This window comes from Dermacentor andersoni, chromosome 1, assembly GCF_023375885.2.
Source record: "Dermacentor andersoni chromosome 1, qqDerAnde1_hic_scaffold, whole genome shotgun sequence".
Classification (NCBI taxonomy): domain Eukaryota; kingdom Metazoa; phylum Arthropoda; class Arachnida; order Ixodida; family Ixodidae; genus Dermacentor; species Dermacentor andersoni.
In genome coordinates this window covers 27,650,985-27,668,733 of record NC_092814.1, presented here as the reverse complement: position 1 = coordinate 27,668,733, position 17,749 = coordinate 27,650,985, and positions in this window count along the sequence as shown.

Sequence of the window (17,749 nt, the reverse complement as noted above, 5' to 3'; positions counted from 1 at the left end):
TTCAGTTTGAAGCTTTTCAACAGACGTTGAAGCCAGCTTTATTTCTCAGCACTAAGCAGCCAGCCCTAAATGCTTATTTGAGTGAAACTTGGACGGAAATACTCATTAATAACATGCATGACTCAATGTAGCAACAGCCTCGGAAATTTCCAAATAAAAAGAAAATTTTTTTTCTCTTACTGACCAAGCGTGGTGCAAAAGAAAGGATGTTTAATAGCTGTAACAGGTTCTTTCTTTGAGTGTAAGGTGAACAAACGTCATTCGCTAACATCTTATACAAAGATATGACGTAGTGCGCTGAAGGTGAAGGGCAAGCTGGCCATCTCCCTTATTCTCAGTGCTGGTGGTTGTTCGAATTTTCCTGTAGCAGCCGAGCTGATGCGTTCTTTCCTTTCGCTATTATGGCGGCATTGTACACCAATGAATGCGACATGTGTGATCAAAAGCGCTTGATGGCTTTTCTTACTTCCTTCCTTGCTTTCTTTCTTTCTTACGAGTTCGCGTATGAGACGTTCGAGACGGCCTGTATTCGTCGCGTGATTAATTCTTGGTCTTGCAAATGTAATAACGGTCTTAATCAATCCGTGCACGGCACCTTATACACTAATCGGGATATTTTTGCTGTAAAGCCAGTCTTTCACTTTCACTAGCTTGTTTCTTAACTTGTTGGACGGGACTGTGCGGTGATCTAGATCGTAAAATGGCTCAACACATGCCTCCGTGACACAAAGAGCGTAAGCGAAGCGTGTTTGAGTTTGTGGGAGCCATTGCCTGCGAAGTGGAAGATCACACTACATGACCTTTCATACTGCGAATAAGCTTTCTCATCTGTTAAACAAAAGGTGTTCTCGGCGTATTGCCCTCGATTCGGTCTTTTTCACTTAAACCGCCATCAGTCCTGTCACGTGCTCTTCCAGAGCCACACTGGCTATGTGCGCTTCCTTTTTCTTTCTTTTCTTTTTTCTTTTGTTTTGTTTACGACATGTGCGTCATCATCATTATTGCCGTCAGCGATGTACTGAGAAGCATGCACACTGCATGTCAGCTTCGTGCGTCTGTTTAGTAGCAACCGTGAGGAACGCATTTCTGACGTAGAATCTCCGGCACTATCGCGTTCACTTAGCACCACGCTACGATCCCGCTGTTATCGCGGCTGAAATGCGTACCCGGAACTAATTGCTTTACTCGAGAACAGCAACAGAGCCGGCGCCGACGTACTATATATATATATATATATATTTGTGTGGGGGGGGGGGAGGGGGGGTAGCTCAACTAGTAAGAGCATCGCACGCGTAATGCGAACACGTGGGTTCGTATCCCACCTGCAGCCAGTTGTCTTTTCGTCCCATTTCATATCCAGTAATTTATCATTTCTTTAATTGAATTAGTAAGCACAATTTATTTCCCCTATGTTGTCCTTGGGGACTTTGTTGGCTTCCTGCGTATTTTTTATTTACAGATACTGCTGTCTCCATACGAGACATAGCAGGGATGGGTCAGTACAATACTTTGAAGGTACAATAACATGTTTGCAGAATATAACTGGTTAAATGGTCACAGAGAAGAGGTAAAATAAGTTTACATAATGCAGATAAAGCTTAAGAATGGTAACAAATACAAATACGATATGCACTTCATTACCTCTGCAGAAAATTGTTCCGCGGGCAGTCTTCTAAAGGATCTATCAAGCTTGTCCCACAATTCAAGTGGTGACAGAAGGAAATAAAATGAAAAGCAGTTCAGCTGCGACCTAAGCGGGACAATGTTCATAAAATCTGTGCGCATGGTTTTGCGCACAGAGCTGGTGACGAAAAATATAGGCACGCAGACATGAACAGAAGAATTGACAATATTGTGGAGCATGATAAGGCGGTCACATGTGCGTGCCTGAGCCAGCGACTGTAGGAACAATAGTTGAGCATGCGAAATATGGTCAGAAATGGCGATCATGCCTGCGTATACAAATCGTATCGCTTTTTTTTTTTGTACCGGTTCAAGTTTATTTACGTGGCATTGGTGGTGAGGAGACCAAATTATCGAGACGTATTCAAGGATTGGTCGAGCTAGCGTCTTGTATGTGCTTTTTTAACAGATGAGGCCAACGCATTTCTGCCATTTTAAGTTAGTCATGAAAGTGACTCCAAGATATATAATGTCGTTGACGCACTCAAGATATTCGTTTCCGTTCCTGAAAGTGAAATACAAAGGCTTTCTTTTGCTTGTAAATGTCATCGACGCTGTTTTCTTAAAGGAAATCGACATTTGCCAGGATGGCTCCAGTGGCAAAATGAGGCAAATACGCTAACTCGAGTTGGCCTTCCATGCTAGTAACGTTTGTAAAAAGCACACGATCGTCAGCATACATACGAAGTTTGACCCGGGTCTTACTAATGTCTTCGGCCGCATCGTTAATATATATAAAGAATAGTAGTGGCCCCAAGACCGAGTCCTGGGGAACACCTGAAGTAACGGTAGATGACTACAAGTGAGCGTTGCTAAACGAAGCGATCTGAGACCTCGAATACAAATAGCTAGTCAGGCAGTCAAGTAGTTTGTGATATTTAAGAACCGAGCGTAGTTTAACGAGAAGTTTTTTGTGACAGGCTGTCAAATGCTTTCGCATAATCTATGATGATTATGTAGAGTAAAGCAATTATTAACGCGATTATTAGAGTAACGCAACCGATCGATATAATTTCGCTCTCTGAAGAAGGAATCTTCCTCCTCCTGAGCGCCATAAAGCCCAGCAAAGCAAACGGCCCAGACATGATACCGAACGGTGTTTTGAAGGAATGCGCACACCCCATGAGTCGCCGTCTCCATCGTCTGTTTGCACTGTCGCTGAAAACGGGAACAGTTCGAGATGAATGGAAATTTGCAAACGTTGTACCGGTTCATAAAGAAGGGTCTAAAAATAATGCTGAACATTACCGCCCAATTTCTCTGTTATGCGAAGCATCAAATATATTGGAGCATATTTTGTATAGCAGCATATCTAAGCATCTCAGTGAGCACAGATATTTTTCCCAGAACCAGCATGAATTTCGCCAGGGCTTTTCCTGTGATACACAAATGGTTGAATTTCATTTCGACCTTTTGTCTGCAATTGATAAATAATTGGTGGTGGATTGCGTATTCTTAGACTTCAAGAAAGCGTTCGACCAAGTCAGTCATCGTTGCTTATCCTACAAGCTAGCCCAACTTGGTCTTCCTGAAGATATATTTAAATGGCTGGAGAGCTACCTTTCCTCTCGTAGTCAGCTTACCATTGTCAACGGTTCGAAATGGTCATCAGTTCCTGTCACGTCTGGCGTACCACAGGGATCGGTGTTAGGCACTTTGATGTTCTTAATCTTCATCAATGGTATATCAAAATGAATTACTTCGAAAATACGGCTGTATGCAGATTACTGCGTTGTTTATCACCCACTTAACACTCCAGCTGATATTGAAATTCTTCAATCTGATCTGAATAAAATTTCTGAATGGTGTAGTACATGGCACATGGCTCTAAACACAACTAAATGCAATTACGTTCGTTTCTTCGCGAAAAAGCTAGACTCACCAAACTCCAAAGTTATCAACAACTTCAGCTTACCGCATGTAAAGGAGGCTAAGTACCTAGGTGTGTACTTTACGGATACCCTTTCATTGAATGAACACAGAAGAAAAACCGCAAATAAAGTGAACAGAACCCTAGCATTTTTTGGCTCGCGCTTTCCACGCGTGCCCTGAAGGCATGAAAAAGGTGCTGTACACGTCATACGTTCTTCCTACTCTCGAGCACGCTAGTGTACTGTGGGATCCTTATCAACAGGACATGATATGTTTGCTAGAGCGCGTACAAAATCGAGCAGCCAGGTACATCGTCAGTGACTATCGCCGCACAAGTAGCGCCACCGCTATGAAGATTAAATTGCAACTGCAGACTTTGAGCGATCGTAGGCGTTTCCTTATTTCTTCCATAATATCTTTCATGGGCGCTATGGCATAGATAAAACGAGCTACATGCTCGCGCCAGATCACATTTTTCACTTGAGAAAATCGAAAGGAAAGCCGTCCGTTTCATTTCTTCGCAGTACAGTCGAACCATTTCCGTCTCAGCACTAGTGCAATCGAATTTTTTTCGTTTGAAGTTTTATATTTGTTAATTAACCAGAAACTTCAACTAAATTCCTCACTGTACATAGCATTATCGACAACTAGACAAACCCGACATTCCCACAACCTTCCTCTTGTGCCGTACTTTGCTAACACTAATTTATTTCAGCATTATTTCTTTCCCCAGACAATCACTGATTGGAACTCCTTGCCGGCTGACTGTGTGAATTGTATTGATCTTATAAGTGACCATGTTGTTTAATTGGCATCGTTAAGAGTGATTTCCTACTGTTCGTTTTGCTTGAATTTGGATGTTACAATTTAACATTGTTATATTTTTGTATTCCACTCCTGCTTGGGCCTCAGGGCCTGCAGTATGTCATAAATAATTAAATAAAAGAAATATATATATATATATCTATATATATATATATATATATATATATATATATATATATATTGAATGATGAAAGTATCCAACTCAGAAGACCAGAAACTAAACAACAAGGAAAAAATAAAAGATATACGACATTATAACGCCAGAAAGAGTGAGGAAGTAAAAAGTGGACGCCGCCTGAAATTAGTCAGAAGGAAACTTGGCATCGGACAAACCAAGATGTATGCACTGAAAGATGAGCAGGGTAATATCATCAGCAATCTCGAAGACATAGTAAAAGCGGCGGAAGAATTCTATGCAGACCTGTATAGAGCCCAAAGCAGCCACGATACCTCCATTCGAAGTAGTCATTAACAGGTTACAGAGGCTCCTTCTATAACTGGAGATGAAGTTAGAAGGGCCTTGCAAAAAGATATCAAACGGGGGAAAGCAGCAGGAGAAGATAGACTACCAGTCCATTTAATCAAAGCTAGAGCAAAGCTAATGCTTGAAAAATATGTGGCCCTTTATAGGAAACGTCTATCGACTTAAGGGTTGCAGAGATCTGGAAGAATGCCAGCATTATACTAATCCACAAGAACGGTGACGTTAAAGAGTTGATAATTATAGGCCCGTTATCTTACTTCCAGTATTATGTAAAATATTCACCAAGATAATCTCCAATAGAATAAGGGCAACTCTGGACTTCAGTCAACCAAGGGAACAGGCTGGTTTCAGGAAGGGATACTCTACAATGGATCACATTCATGTCAACAATTAAGTAATCGAGAAATCCGCAGAGTACAAACAACGTCTCCACGATTTTCATAGATTACGGAAAGGCATTTGATTCAGTAGAGATACCAGCAGTCATATAAGAATTACGTAATTAAGGAGTACTGGACGCATACGTAAATATCTTGGAAATTATCTACAGAGATTGCACAGCTGCTTTAATTCTCCACAAGAGAACTAGGAAGATACCTATAAAGAAAGGGGTCAGACAAGGAGACACAATCTCGCCAATGCTATTCACTGCATGTTTGGAAGAAGTATTCAAGCTAATAAATTGAAACGGTTTAGGAGTAAGGATCAACGGCAGATATCTCAGCAACCTTCGGTTTACAGATCACATTGTCCTGTTCAGCAACACTGCGGACGAGTTACAACAAATGATTGAGGACCCTAACCGAGGGAGTGCAAAAGTGGGGTTGAAGATTAATATACAGAAAACAAAGATAATGATCAACAGCCTGGCAAGGGTACAAGATTTCAGGATTGCGAGTCAGCCTCTAGAGTCCACGAAGGAATACGTTTAATAGGTCAATAACTCACAGGGGACCCTGATCAGAAGAATAAAAGTGGGTTGGAGCGCATTCGGTAGACATTGTCAGATCCTGACTGGAAGTTTACCAATATTATTAAAAAGAAAGGTGCACAATCAATGCATTCAACCGGTGCTGACATATGGGGAAGAAACTTGGAGATTGAGAAAGAAGCTCGAAAACAAGTTAAGGATTGCGCAAAGAGTGATGGAATGAAGAATGTTAGGCGTAACGTTAAGAGAGAGGAAGAGAGCGGTTTGGATCAGAAAGCTAACAGGGATAGCCGATATTGTAATTGACATTAACAGAAAGAAATGGAGCTGGGCAGGTAATGTAATGTTTAGGTTAGATAACTGGTGTACCATTAGGGTTACGAGATGGGTGCCAAGAGTAGGAAATCGCTGTCGAAGACGGCAGAAGACTAGGTGGGGGAATGAAATTAAGAAATTCGCAGGCGCTTGCTGGAATCGGTTGGCGCAAGACAGGGGTAATTGGAGATCGCAGGGAGAGGCCTTCGTCCTGTAGTGGTCATTAGATACGATGATGATGGTTATGATGATGATGATGATGATGATGATGATGATGATGATGTATCAGACTGAATTCATAAAGCTTTTCGTTCGTAAGTAACATCTGCCATAGGCTAGGCCCTTTGCTGCTATTATGTCTAGCAAGATGACTCAATACGATTTCTTCTAACAATAGGCATTATGGGGGCGAAATGCGAAAACACCCGTGTACTTAGATTTAGGTGTACGTTAAAGAACCCCAGTTGGTCAAAATTTCCGGAGTCCTCCACTACGGCGTGCCTCATGATCAGAAAGTGGTTTTGGCTCGTAAAACCCCATAATTTCTTTAAGTACACGGGTGTTTTACCATTTCCCTAAAACCCTATAATTTAATTAACAATAGGAATTAACATGAATGCGACTTTCATGGGGTAATTTTGCAGACCTCTGTGTTTACAAAAAAAAAAGATCTATATAGCATTGTTCTTTGTTGTCTGTATCAATTACCACTTACTAGTTATTATGAATGCTCGTATAATTAAGCCAAGTTTTTGTAGGGGGCGTAGACCCTCGTCAAGCCTGTGAAAGGCTTTACGTCTACGTTGCCATCGTCATCCTAATTACATAAATAAATGTGTCCGTCCGTCCGTCCGTCCGTCCGTCCGAGCATGCAAACCAATAATAAAAAGTGCGAATGGCGGGTGCTGTTTTCAAGGAGACGGATGAAGAAACGGAACGCTGCCATTATCGGGTGAGCAAAAGTGTGGGCAACTAAAATTATGCACGTGCATAAAACAAGAGAGAGAGAGAGAAAGAGATAGCCAGAACACAAGAATTCACTCATACCATGATACTTGTCTTTCTCGTGCAGGTAAGAAAGCGTTTTGGAAAATGCTTTCGTTCTAGCGAGCGTTGTCTTGTCGTGCTGCCGTGCCCTGCTGTACTTCACGATACAATGTCGGACGTAGTGTACGTAAGAAAGTTACTATTGCTTGCCGAGCGATGTTGAAACTAACCCTGGACCCGATATGGCGGAACTTTCACGACAGCTGCAGCAGATTGCAGAAGACATAAAAGTAATAAAAGAAGAACGGCTAACAGCAATCGACAACAAATTAGAGCACTTAACTTTCCTTGAAGACAAGCTTTCCTCGTGTACGGAACAGGTAACCAATTTACAGCAGGTGCTGTCATCCTTGGAACTCAGGCTATACGACCTCGAGAATCGCTCCAGAAGGTCGAATCTCATAGTCTATGGTATGTCAGAAGAAAAAGATGAAAATAACGAGTCGCTGGAGCGCTCTGTGAATAAAAAGGTTGTCAAAGATTCCTTGAAATTGGATGAAGTCGCGATCGAACGGATTCACAGATTAGGTAGACCGGAAGAAAACAAGACAAGGCCAATAACACTGAAGCTTCTAGATTTCAGGGAAAAAGCGAAAATTTTGCGAAATTGTCACAAACTAAAGGGGACTGCGTTTGCCATCAGTGAAGATTTTTCACCCCGCGTTCGCGACATTAGAAGACACTTATGGAAATACGGCACACCAAAAAAAAAAAAAATTCCGGCGATAAAGTCTCTCTGGTTTACGAAAAACTAAAGATAAACGGGGAGCTATATTTTTGGGACGATGTACAAGAAAGACGTGTGCCTTGTTACACGTGCTTCAAACCATACAAAAAAACAGGACACACAAGCACGAACCCTTCGCCCACGCCGCCAGCAACGTCCCAAATAACTTTCATGAACATGAATGCGCGTAGCATTGTCAACAAGCTCGGTCACCTTGAATAATTACTAGTGGGTTTCGACCCGGACTTCCTAGCCATTACGGAAACCTGGTTAACAAAAGACACGAACCATTTTGAAATAATTTCCCCGAACTACGCTATAGTTCGTAAGGATCGACCGACACGTGGTGGAGGCGTGGCTTTGTGAATAAAAGATGAAGTCCTTTTCCTTACAATGCCTGAAGTTGAAGGGGTGGAAGCGATCTTTTGCAGACTCTGTTTTTCTAGTAGCGATATCATAGTTGGATGCGTTTATCTCAGCCCCTGTTCTGATTCAGACATATTTCAATCATTATGTCCTTATATACAACGTCATGTTAAGGGCACCAGACTAATACTTCTAGGGGACTTCAATCTTCCTGACATTGACTGGAGTACACTGAAACATCATTCACCTTGCGCGGAAGTTGTTTTCAATATGATGCTTTCTTTGAACCTCACGCAGATCCTAACCTACCCGTGTACAAGGAACTAGCTCTAACATTTTAGATTTAGTGTTCCTGAGAAATCCTTTCCCTTATCATGACGCGAATGTAGAAATACTTGAAGGCCTGTCTGACCACAAACTAATAATGTGTTCTGTCCCGTTTCATTACACTACACCCTCTTCCCGATCAACAATAACATATCCTGACTACAGCCGAGCTGATGACACTAGCATACTTAACACATTATCTGAAGAGCTATCATTGTTCCGTCAACTCTCAGATCACAATAATACCGGTATGGAAATCCTATGGCGTAGGTTTAAAAATATTCTATCATATTGCATTACTAATTTCGTTCCTACTAAGACTAAAATAACGCGAAAGAATAATCCTTGGATTACTCGAACTGTAATTCATGCCAAACGGAAGGTCCGGCGACTGAAAAAAACGCAACGACGCCACCCATCAGAAGGAACAGCCGAAAAATTAACATTAGCCACTAAGGATCTAAAATCTAAAATCAAAATAGCTAAAACTTTCTATTCTTCAAATACGCTAACGAATTTCCTAAAAGATTCTCCCCAAAAGTTCTGGCGTTACTTGAATCCTAAAGTACATAATGAAAGTAATCCGTCCTCGGAAGAAAATCGAAATGCTGCAACCATACTGAATAACTACTTTTGTTCCATTTCCACTACAGACGATGGAAATCCACCCCGCAATAGCCCCTGCACCGGCAAGCAACTAGGGCCCCTTACTGTGACTGAAGCTGGAGTCTTAAACCTACTACTAAATTTAGACACTAAAAAAGCATCGGGGCCTGATAACATTTCTAACACATTCCTGCGCAGATATGCCGAGTGGATTGCGAACTTTTTAGTAATACTCTTTAACAAATCCCTGTCATCCTGCACCCTTCCTACAGAATGGAAAACAGCTAAAATAACACCAATACATAAATCAGGAAGCAAATCAGATCCTTCAAACTTCAGACCAATCTCACTAACCAGCACAATATGCAAGCTACTTGAACACATCATCTTAAAGCACATAACAACCTATCTAGAAGATAACCAAATTCTAACACCTTTCCAGCATGGCTTTCGAAAGGGACTTTCTACCGTTACTCAACTAATTGAACTCGTGCATGACGTAACCACCTCTATTGATCATCAGAAACAAATTGACCTTATTTTCCTAGATTTTTCGAAAGCCTTCGACCGTGTGTCACACCCAAAACTTATTAGGATGCTTGAACTAATTTTAGGAACTGGCCCAATTTTAGAGTGGATTACTGATTACCTCACTAACCGTACTCAGTTTGTCGAAATTAACGAGAAATCCTTAACAGCTGATGTCACATCAGGTGTACCACAAGGAAGCGTCTTAGCCCCAGTGTTATTCCTAATTTTTATAAACGACGTTCCTGCTAGCATCTTTAACATTAGACTTTTTGTCGATGACTGCGTGCTATATCAGGAAACTAACTCTGTCGCCGACCATATAGCTTTAAATAACGCCATAGCAGCAGTAACCAAGTGGCGTGAAGATTGGCAGATGTCTATTAACGTTAACAAATCTGTTGTATTATCTGTAACTAGGAAGAAACATACATCACTCTTTCAGTACACACTAAAGAGCATTCCTCTTGCTTCGGTCTGTGAATACAAATACTTCCGAATATTACTAACCTCTGACCTCAGATGGTATTCTCACGTTAACAAAGTCACGACTACCGCACTAAAACAGTTATTTTTCATTAATAGACGCCTCAGAGTAGCACCATCTGATATAAAGTTACTAGCATATAAAACATCTGTCAGACCGGTACTAGAGTATGCAAATGTACTGTGGTTTCCTTTCACTAACAAGCTGATTAAAAAAACTTGAAGGCGTTCAGAGAAAGGCGCTCAGATACATTTTTAACAAACATAGGCTAGCAGACTCACCGACAGTACTACTCAAACAAGCAGGGATGCTAACCCTCCAAAACAGAGCAAGACTAGCGCGCCTTAAAACGATTTACCAACTCATAAACAATCAATTAAATCTGGATACCTCACGATACATAACGAAATCTCAAACGAGGAAAACACGTCATAACCCCCCACACACACTAAACGAGTATTCATTCCGTACTGACACTTTCAGGTATTCATTCTTTCCACAGACTATACGCGATTGGAAGGCTTTGAACGTGGACTCTGTTAATAGTTCATCACTAACTGCTTTTATCACGCTTGTTGAAAACGATCTACTTACATCTCAGTAATTATCTTTGTTTACTGTCAGTATCACTTTGTTACTACCTTTGTTTTGCATTTTAACACAATTATCTGTCCAACCCAAATCTTGCAGCATGATCCTTTTTATATATTTTTTTTACTCCTGCTGTTGTATAAGTTTATTCTGTGTATTAATGTGTATTTCCAAACCGTTATCATTGTCATGTTTGTATGTCAGTGTACTTTTTTGAATGCCCTTTCTGTTACGATCCCTGACGGGATTAACAGTATTGAATAAATAAATAAATAAATAAATAAATAAATAAATAAATAAATAAATAAATAAATGAATAAACACGAGAAGAAATCAACTAATGATTTAGTGATAGGCAGCCTGAATTCGAATTTGATTGTTTCATTCTCCTCTGAACGGTATTCCGCGAGTCGTAGTGTGCCGCGCATACGTCGCAGTACGCGCAGCTCAGGCAGAGGACGGGACGCTGCCTCGGGTGATGCCGGGGGCTGCCCTGTCAGCTGCATGCGACGGCTAATAGGCCTTGCCTCCTCGACATACCAGGTCGCGTGAAGAGCAACGTATTCGAAGCTTAATTAACAACCTCTTTATCTGCTTCCGATTTTTATTCATTTTTTTTCGGCAGTATCGCTTTGTCGGGAGGATCGCGTTCGGTTACACACTGTTCACGAATAATGAAAAGCCTAAATGAAGTAAAATAACACACTTTCCTACAATGAGTACTCAGGAAAGCGAGGAGTATAATTCATAGGGCGGGATGGCAGGGTCAGTGCGCGCTCTCCAAGTAGTTCAACAGAAAGCGCCAAGTGTTTAAAAGGAGTTTAAAAGAATTAGAGGAGCGCCACTTTCACTGGTGTTGAAAAGAGTGCAGAACGCAGAGACGTTCTCGATGAAATTCAGGAGCACGAGGCTCTTTGTAAAGTTCTTGCCATTGGGTGGCCACCTTCGGTAACAGTATGTCCAACGCATCTCGGCTGGCTGGCATCTGCGCCCTTGTTCACGAAAAGCTCTTACGCTAAGATTCTTCGTAAGAACAAATTCGAGCCAATCCTGAGGCTCTACATATTATTAGCGAAGGCAGTCCAGCAATGAAAAAAGAACATTTGCGAACAAAAAGCTTTGTGAATTCGGCACTGGACCTTTACGAACTACATGTGCTGTTTTGTGATTATGGGCCACACAAGGCGCTGAAACGAGGAACGCGTTTGACGAGGCGAAATTTTACTTCACTTACGAGGGCTGCCAAATTAATGTTAACATATATTTATTACATCCCATCCTGACTCTCAATGTGCAAATCTGGGGCCATGTTCACGAAGCTTTTCATTCGTAAGTGCTCTTTGCCATTGGCCAGTCACCTTTGGTAATAATATGTCCTGTGTCCGGGTTAGCTAGAATTACGTCTGACGAACATTTCCGTAAGAACATTTTGTGAATACGGGCCCTGACACTCTAATGAAGACCCATGAAATAAAAAAGCCGCCGTATTGCTAGAAAATTACAGGAGGTAAGCTTCGTTGTTCTTCAGGCCGTACAAATAGCAGTAATTAATAAACACTAGACAGGCACGCGCGCACAGACGAACGTCAATAGATCTCACTCTATGGCCGCGAGCACTCGCTGTTGCAGTAACGCTGGCGTGGTAAGAAGCTATACTGCGGGTCCAAGGGCGAAGGTATTGCATGTGGTGCCGCTTGCTTCACCATTTCATCTTCGCAGCGTCTCCAAAACTTCTATTGCGCTAGACGAGGCGTAATCTAAGCACCCGGGAAGACAGTGCGCTCGAAGTTTACATGCTCACCCTTCGCCCTGATGCACGCAGCAGACGACCACCGACACACGGCCCGCGGGTCGCGTTCAGAGTTCAGCCTTGGAGCATTGCGGTCTCGATCACGCCACCTCCAACATTGTGCGCGCGCGAGAACGGCGTGCCGTGAAGCCGACGACGACCATCTCGATTCGCCGCTCGCATGTTGGCCCTCGCACTTGCAGCACATCACACGACCACCAACATAGGGCGCGCGGTCTCCTTACACTTGGACATTATACGGGTCTGCACGGCGACGTGGACGGTGAAAATGCGCCTGCGTTCTCCGTATAATTGCTACCGTAATAAAACTAGGGGTGCGCGAAAATCAATCTTGGGTATGAATTGAATACGAATACTTGGCGTCGGATATCGAATCGAATATAGAATAATGATGTGCTCATGCATATATTAGAAAGTTTGGTTGTTTTAACATGTTGAAACATCGCATTTACATCGCAAGCAGTAAGAAAATTTAGACTAGTATGCCGTTACACTAAAATATTGTCTAACTCACGCTAACTAGGAAAACTTAGTAATTCCCACTTGCTGCCGGTTCCCGCCAACCTGCCCCTTATTATACAGCATCAAATTTCGCAAAACTTAGAGGCATTTGATCCTGCGCCAGCCGTCACTAATTGCACATGCTGCCAAGCGATAGGCTGGGGAATGTTGGTGGCGCTGCAAAAGGGACAAATGGACAAAGCAAAAGTTGCGCTCACACTCAAGCAAAATAAAGCGATGCTGTGCCATTCGCTATGGCCGAGCATTAGAAAAGAACTGCAAGAACATTTGTGCATTCTTCTTTCTATCTTTCGCGCCACATGCAAGTAGGACTTCTACAGCACAGCTTGTGCAGAGTTATATCTGCACTGTGTATAGTTTATTCCTTCATTGTGAGACATCTGAACGACTCACTGTTGTCGAGGTACTTAATTTCGAAGAATATAGCGCAACCACGAATATATTGCGAAGTATACTACACTGTACTCCAGGAAGAAGAAAGAAAGCCCCTTCGATAGAATTTAAAAAATTCTGATTATAACTTCACGTAAGCAAGTGTAAAACACGCGTGCGCGTTTAGAACAGCGCCTTTTATCATGCCGCGGCGCGCGCAGGCATCGTGGTAAGGCCCATCGCGCAACATCCATCGCCTGCGGGACCTGTACAACTCTCAAGTCTCGCTCGGGCACGCACTGCGTTAGCGGAGCGGCCATCGTTCTATCCTTAAATGTTGTAACAGGCAAGCCATACGTTGCATGCACGGAGGCGCGACATGGTCATGTAGCAGGCAGCTGGCATAGTGAGGCTGTGTGGTCGGACATTGCTGCTGAAGACGGCCCCGTTGGACCGATTCTCTCGGAGACAGAATTTTCATTGCAGCTGTATTCTTTGACACAGTCGCCCTTTCGCTGCATGCACCCTCGCTGTCCGCATACCCGCGCACCTTGCCACTGAGATGCTGGCTTTCTCGCAATGTGTAAGCGTCTACTGGATGAGCGTGCTTTACGCGCTAAATTTCGCCAGCGGCACGAAATCTCAAAACAAATCCGTCACAAGATCGCGCATATGTTATTATATTACATAGAAACAAACGTTCAGAACTATGTTTGCTCCCGCACAGCCCGCAATATATTCGATTTGTTTCGAATATTCGTATACAACAGGTTATTCGGGGAATTCTCGAATACCCAGTTTTTGAATCGAATACGAATATTAAAAATACAATATTCGATGGTATTCGAAACTTTCAGACATTCAAGCACCCCTAAATAAAATTGAAGCCTGAAAAACTGAAACCGCACTTCTCGGAGGGTGCTACAATAACCCTACGTGAAGTTGGCATTACGGTTTCACGCTTCATTACTGTTTCACTACGCATTACTGTTTCGCTATTTTATTACGGTGTTATAAATGTTATCTAAAAGGCTCAAGCTTCGTACCTAGGCTACGCTCACCGGCAAGCCTCAACTTCAGGAAGATGTCCCTAGCTCGGTGGCCACTTAGCACACCAGTGGTGCGGTATGTATAGATCAAAATACAGGGGAACACGAGGTATGCATGACTCTTCTGCCCCCTCCCCCCCCCCTAAAACGCTGGCTCGTTCGAATCCAAATCTCGTAGTAGACGAGCTTTATTAGCGCCTTCGAATGCATCTACTTGCCTGTACGTGTTTTACTGCGAGGTGTGGCCGAAAGAGCAGAAGAAACGGAACAGGCTGCGCCGCCTGACAGCGTTAGGTGAAACTATATACAGGCTACGGGAGAAACACGGCGTGGGCCTTGTTTCACTGTAATAATTAATGACCGACAGCGCCATCATAGGCGCCGATTAAGGGGGGAGGGGGGGGCGGGCTCCAGGGCCCGAGGCCCCTCTGGAGATTTCCGCCGAAGGGGGTTCTGCCCCCCCCCCCCCCCAGCGATGCCAGAGATTACCCCCCCCCCACACACACACACCTAAAGTGTCATTACTAGAACTCTTTTCACCCCCATCATTTGAGGTTTCTTTTGACTAGCCTCGCCCTTTTCAATTAAAATTTTATAGAGGATACTAGCTTAATACATCATTGTTGGCGCCGAAGTGCATGGCTTTTAATTCATACTTTCGCTTTATTTCCGCAAATCCTGACAATAAGCGGACACGCACATTAGAAGCACCAGCGGCGGCTGCCTCATCCGTATTTTCTCACTTCAACATTGTTTTAAATTTATACTGTAAACATTATGCATATACACAATATATTTAAATATATACACAGGACAAATTTCATTATATTTATGAAAAAGAAGGAGGTAACCAATTAACAATTATTTCTAAAGGTACGTATAGCCTATGCCTAGCGATCGGGTATTTTGCTGTATGTTCACCTCACTTCAAATTCCTTTGAGTGTTTTTTTTTTTTTTTTACCCTGAAAAATACCTATAGCTTTCAGTGACCCCTTCGGCAGAGTCTTTAGTCAACGACGTGTGAAATGCACGTGAATGATACGTGTCTCAGTATTGCTTCTCTTGCCAGCAAACAATGCTAGTGACTCATGAAAAAAAAAACATTTCTAATAATTTATGACCTTTATTAGGGATGCAAACATCGTCCCTTGCATGCAGAGGTCATAAATATATACAGGGTGTCCCAGTTAACTATCATGTACCAAGACTTAAAAAAAGAGCAATTGCGTTACTGGAAGAAAACGCAGTGCATATTGTTTCCAGTATAGTGGAGTAGCAGCGAGTCATTTTTTCTGTACTGAGGTTTAATTACGTCATTGTAATTAATTAGCTAACTCGAGACGTAATATTCGAATTATCAAAGTGTCATTGAGGCATTTGTAGGTGCAGACAAGCGACATCTAGCTGTGGTAGTTTCAACGACATACTAATTGCCTACTAATTTTTTCCGACTGATAAATAAACCCCGCGGTATATGAAAAATACCGCGTAATTACGCTCCCACCTGCATCATAACGCAGCGCCCTCAAGCCGGCTCCTTCTGAGTTAGCCAGAACTAAATAAAGGGAATAAAGAAAAACATCGTGATCGAGCTAGTGCCTTATCTGCCGCACCCTGGCCGAATTAACACGTCGCGTTTGGTGTCAGTTGGAAACAAGCTGTGATAACTTGTCTTATCGTAGATAAAGTGTTTGTTTTTGTTTTTGTTTTTTTGCCACAAAGCCTATCACCGCAAAAGCGAATTGACAACGTCAGTGCAAATATTTAAAGGTGCGTTTCGTTTCGTCGCAGTCGCCGTGTCTTTCTCTAATGAGCAGAAGGTAAACATGATCCTTGCCTTGGGAGCTGCAAATGGCAACTAGAGGAAGGCCGCAAATATGTATCAGTAATGGAAGTTTGGTGGGGGTAGACCAAACGCATCGAGTATCATCAGAGATGATGAAAACCTCACACAAACCGGCAGCTTCAAGAAACAACCACGGAAGATTACATCTTTGAGTCCTAGCCTACTCACGGATGTTGTAGCCTTTATGCCCTCAAACCCTCATGCTAGCGGGCGGGACGTGGCCGCCCAGGTACCAATTTCCAAGTCATCAGTTTTGACGATTCTAAATCACTCGGCCTTGCATCCGTACCATCTTAACCTGCACCAATGCTTGGAAGATAGGGACCTGCAGAATCGTCTCGATTTCTCGAATGGGGCCCTCACAAGATCCGATGAGTCACCGGACTTATTGAGCAACATCATGTGCACAGATGAAGCCAATTTTCGCAGAAACGCCCTGGTAAATTTGCATAATGCACACTATTGAAGTGACTCCGATCCACACTGGGTAAAGCGCTGTCGGTACCAGTACCAGTGCTCGCTTAATGTGTGGTTCAGAATTTACCCCGGTGCTATAATCGGTCCCGTCTTCTTCCATCCCACACTGACAGGACAGCGTTACGTGAACGAAATTCTTGAAGGAGTGGTGGATGAGTTTCTCAGCGAAGTCCCGCTGTCACGTCCTCCACTTCTGCGGCATCAGCAAGATGGGACATCCGCACACAGCAGTAGCCGAGCACGCAAATGGCTTGATGCGACTTTTCATGTCCAATATATTGCAAGGCACGGGCCTGTATGTTGGCCGGCTAGGTCAGCTGACCTCTCCCTACTCGGTTTCTTTCTTCGGGGTTATGTGAAAGATCGTGCTTGCATGATCCAGACGGACGTCACACCAGCTCAAGGCAAGGATAACGGATGCCTGCCGTATAATTCCAGCGTCGGACATCAAGAAAGCTACTGAAGATGTAATAAAACGGACTCGGTACTGCGTAGCTGTAGAAGGACACATATTCGAACACGTCCTCTATAGCAGCAGCTGATCTTCAGTGGGGTTTAAGAATTCATAGGTACTAAAGCCACACTGAAATCTGTAGGGGCTTTTTGTATTTTTTTTTTTTTGTGAAGGCATCCAGATTGTCAATTTGGCTCATTTAGAAGTGCGAATTTAGCAAAAGTGCGAATAACGGGACACAGAAAAGAGGCGCACAACACACGCACCAATTCGAACAAGTATGTTTGTTGTGCGAGCGCCGAATATATAGGCAGAGAAGTAACAGTAAAAACGTAAATGGTGTGAAAACATAAAACGAATGACTTAAGATTGAAGGTGGGCTGCGATTGGTTAAATTTGCAGATACGCGTTTTCCTTGTCTAATAACTG